The sequence below is a fragment of the Myotis lucifugus genome, unplaced genomic scaffold (genome assembly GCF_000147115.1).
Source record: "Myotis lucifugus unplaced genomic scaffold, Myoluc2.0 scaffold_5, whole genome shotgun sequence".
Lineage (NCBI taxonomy): Eukaryota > Metazoa > Chordata > Mammalia > Chiroptera > Vespertilionidae > Myotis > Myotis lucifugus.
In genome coordinates this window covers 6850532-6855202 of record NW_005871053.1, presented here as the reverse complement: position 1 = coordinate 6855202, position 4671 = coordinate 6850532, and the positions used below count along the sequence as shown (strand labels likewise).

General features: G+C 43.8%; 1 non-coding gene across 1 annotated transcript; it reads right to left on the bottom strand.

The window, feature by feature from the left end:
* Positions 1–3459: 3459 nt before the first annotated feature.
* LOC111823607 lies at positions 3460–3568 on the bottom strand. Its single transcript, XR_002826676.1, has one exon. It is a non-coding gene; the product is annotated as a U6 spliceosomal RNA (small nuclear RNA).
* Positions 3569–4671: the final 1103 nt, after the last annotated feature.

Here is a 4671-nt window from a genome sequence, read left to right as displayed (position 1 = left end):
GTTAGAATTATTTTTCCTTATCAAATTATAAAACTATCTGGGACGAAACAGAACCATACTAAGGCTTAATGCATTTTGCATCAAGAAGTTACACAGGTGAATGATTAAAGGCACCATGTCTCACAAGATCTTTCAGACCACAGTGCAAGGGAACCTTGACCCAGTTGTAGCCATGTGTGAGCCCCCGGAACCTCGCTCTCAGACTCGCCGGAGCGAGAGGGGTTTGGTGAGCTGCAGGCTTGTGTTGCCCTCCAAGGGGTGCTTTATTGCTAATGTACCCCGTGTGCTAATTACAAGGCAGTTTTCTATTTGAGGTGGTCCCTGAGCACACACTCCTGAGAGCAGTCTATCTCTGCTGCTTGTAAAACTGCCATCAAGTGGGTTTTGAAACATAAACAATCACATGGGTAATATATGTGGAAATAAACTGTAAAAATAAAAGTTGTATTTACCTTCAATGGAATAAAATGGAACATGTCCTTTTCCCAGGCCATACTTTATTCCAGTCACCTTCATTTTTATAGGATTTTTTTTTCTGTTAAAGAAATCCCTCCCAACCATAATAAAAACCTCATTGATCCTTCCTTTGGAGACATTCATAACCAGATCTTTGATAAAATGCCCCATAATGGCTCTAAATGAGGTGTATTGAACTGTTTTGTCAATTCATTGCAGAAACAGTGGCAGCACCCATATTAAACATGAGGCAAACAGTTCTTAGGACAAGTATTATGCAAGCACTGTGATCTTTGCCTTTTAAAGCCACAACTTTATATTTTAGATCCTTTAAATATAGTTTGAAAAATTTCAATGCTCTATTGAGTAATGAAACGAAAAATGCCATTCAATTGGAAGCCTAGCTAACAAGGGTTGGCTTTCTTGGAAGGGTCCTGTGAGATGCTTCATTTCACTTGTACAGCTTCTCAGACAACATTCATTCATTCATTTGCTCATCCAACTACTTTTTAAATGCCTCTGTGAATGTATATATAAACACACTGACAATTTTGCTTAATGCCACAATGGAAACAAGCAGGTCGTTCCGGGAAGTTCATAGCAAGTATCTGATAGAACTGTTTACATTGAACAACTGTGCTTGTTTATAGGATAAGCCCTGAGCTACCCTACTGTGAGGAAACGTCTTACCAGAAAGAACATAAGATGTCATCTCTTAGTCAAGTTGGAACTCAGCTTCGACCAGGTCTTTGTTTTTAAAAGGTGCATTCCCATGGGCACTGCCCTGTGTGTTTATGACACACATTGGCCTCCCCTGTGTTGCTGGAAAGACTCTCTAACCCTTGCCAGGTAAGTAAACTCTAGGGCTGCTCGCCCTGGAGCACATTACACATGCAGTTTCATGAGGAGCAGCAGCTCCTTCCAGAACCGGGAGCTTTAAGGAGTCTTAGTTTGGGCTCACATTTGAAACCCTCTTTTGTTTTCTCTGGCCCTACATTTTCCTTCCTTGCCATGTCTCCGATGGCTAGTTACAAATACCTTTCATGTCTCATTTTACGGGCCCACTGTGGTCTCCTGAAGTGACTCTCCTGCTTGCAAACCCCAGGGCCTGTTGTTTCAAGTCAGGGCATCCCAAATACATCCTCTAAATGCAGTGAAAAGCTGTCCAGCTGTTTTGGAATGATCTGGTGACAGCAGAAAGATGGAAACGGAACTTTAGATTTATGGAACAAAGATGAGGCATGGTAGTATGCTGCGGAGAATGCCTGCAGGTTCAAAATGAGTTCAAGTGTGTGGCAACAACGCTCTTTCCCTTTTGATGTCCATGCAGGAATGTTGATGCCATGAATTTCATAACATGGGCTTAGTTTCAAGTGCCTAAGTCAGTGCCCCTCCCCCCATCCTCACCATATGGAGTCCAAGTAGTTTATGGGAGGGGCCGTGAATACCCAGTCATTTCGTCTTCTCCCTGTCGGTGTCCACACTGGGGACTGTTCACATGAAAGCTACATTCTGCAGGAGGGGCATCCTGCCCCAGGAGAAAAGTGGCGTCTCTGGCTAACTTCGACTTTTTCATACTCTTTCCCAAAATTCTGTTCTGAGAGACTAAGAGAGCTTTATTTTTTTAAGGTCAGGATTTGAAGGAAAAGCTGCTTTCCCAGCTACCTACAGGAGCATAATTTAAAGTTGTGATTACATGTGGAAAAGTCTGACTTACTATGAATTATTAATTAATATCGATGTCCCATCAATCAGGGCAGTGCATTTATAGTCAGAGAAAAGTTAGAGAAAGTCGGGCATCCTAATCAGCACTCAGACGGTCCTAGCAGAAACACTCTCTCGATAAGGTACATGGAGTATATTTATCCTCCAGACAGTACTAATTCCTGCGAAGCGCTGGACAGCTTATTGTTCCAGTGCCAGTTTTCAGGAACCCAGGAGGCCCAGTTATCTATCATTGTGTAACTAACTGCCCTTAGACATAGTATAAAACAACAACCATTAATTTGCTCTTGGTCTTGTAATTTGTGCTGGGTTCAGCTGGATGGCTCTTCTGCTGTTGTGCTTAGGGTCATCTATATATGACTACAATTGGTTGGTGGGATTGGCCAGAAGCTGCCTGGTTGGCAATGGTCTCATTCATATGTGAGTGAATTGCTGAAATGGCTTGTTGTTAGGGCCTCTCTCTCTCCACTTGGTCTCTCATCCTCAAGGAGGCTGGTCTGGGCTTTAATCTTATATGGTGACAGTGGTTATCATACAGTAAAGGTGGGAGCTTTCACTGTGTCATTTCTGCCACATCCTATTGGGCAAAGTGAACCACCAGAGCATCTCTGACTCAAAAGATGGGAAAGGAATGCCTCCTCTTATTGGGAGGAGCTGCAAATAATTTGTGGCCCTGCCTAATCTACAACAGGTAGGAGAGGTCAAGGTTGGAGCCATGGGCTCCTATCAGCTTGGCCTGTCAGGACTGTTGTTTAATGTAAGGTGAGTCCTCACTTCTGTAAAGGACTTGTAGAGTGAGCCTAGCTAATGGTCTTCTCATCATCAGACCAACCTTTGCCAATAGCTCCTACACTCCTACGAGAATGACTTTTCTAAGATTCAAATCTGATTATGTCACCCTTGAATTTATACCTTAGTGGTTTCCTTTTGCCTAGACTAGAGGATATACTTATTCTTGAACTTGGCCTATAGGACATCTCACTGAGGCCACCTGGCCTCTGTCACAGCCCCAGGGCAGCAAGACCGTTCATGATGCCCTCTCAACATTGAACAGCTGCTGCAAGAAGGTATGGTGAGGAGGAGCCTGGCCACAGGAAGTGGGAATGAGATAAGGAGCGGTGATAGAATAAGAAGGATGAAGAGAGGGAGGGAGGGAGAAGCCTGCTTTCCCTCTTTGTGGTCCTCACCAGGCCCTACCCCAACTCTTCCTCTCTGATTTCTTCATCCACTGGGCTCGACAAGGGCAGAGTTTTTATTTTTTTATTTTTATTTTTATTTTTGTTTATGGAACACTTCACGAATTTGCGTGTCATCCTTGCGCAGGGGCCATGCTAATCTTCTCTGTATTGTTCCAATTTTTTAGTATATGTGCTGCCGAAGCGAGCACAAGGGCAGAGTTTTTAGCTTTCTTTTACACACATTAAAAAGTATTGGCTACAGAGGATTATTGAACTTAAAGCTCTGTGAACCTTGCCAAGTTTCAGTCCATAACTGATTATCAAGTAGTGCTCTTAATCTTTTTTTCTTTCAAAACCCTCAATCAGTATAGATTACCAAATTCTTCCGTGTCTCTCCGGAAAGACTTATTCCTTGATTGGCCTTATTTGGAGGAACATTTCAATAAATATTTGTCCTAATATGATACTTAAATAAAATTGATTCTAAATTAAACCCAAAGAAAGGATTGCAACCTTTCATCCTGTGCTGGGCACTGGGCTAGGTTTTTACCTGCATTATCTCATTTATTCTTAACCTTACTTCTATGAGGTAGATTCTAGTATTATCCTGAGATGGGGAAACTGAGTTTAGTGTAACTAAATTGGTTGAATAAGACCACACAGAGTGATTGAAAGAGCTAGAAATATCCTAGTTCTGTTTAACCCAGAGCTCTTAGTCGCTTCACTAATTGAATACAAAGTGTCAATATATACACATACACCTATCCTCCTCCCCCAGTTTTGATTGAACACCTGTTATGAGCCAGGAATTGAACTGGATATCTTACATAGGTTATTATATTTAATTAATTGAGCCATTTACTAGCTGAGTTTGTATACAACTAAGGACTCTTCCTTATTAAGATCCTAGGGGCTCAGCACACAAATTCGTGCACTTTGAAAGGAACTGTGGTCTGTGAGGCTGTGGTAGGCACAGGGACGGGTCTCGGCCCATCCTCCATGCTCCCGCCTGGACCCTCCTGCTGTGGCCCCCAGTCCCCTGTCTGTCAGCTGTCCCACTCCTGCTCCTGCTGCCACTGCTCCCACACACTGACGGCACCGGTTCCACTCGCACCCACTGATGGCACAGAGCGATTGGAGCTGGCGCTGTCAGCGGGTGCGAGCGGCAGCTGCTGCCCCGATCGCCCCTCAGGAGCTGGAGGAGGTGGAGAAGCCCTGGAGGATATACTTATTCTTGAACTTGGCCTATAGGATCAGGGCCGGCAGCTGCCTCTCACACTTGCTGATGGTGCAGAATGATCGGGACCAGTGC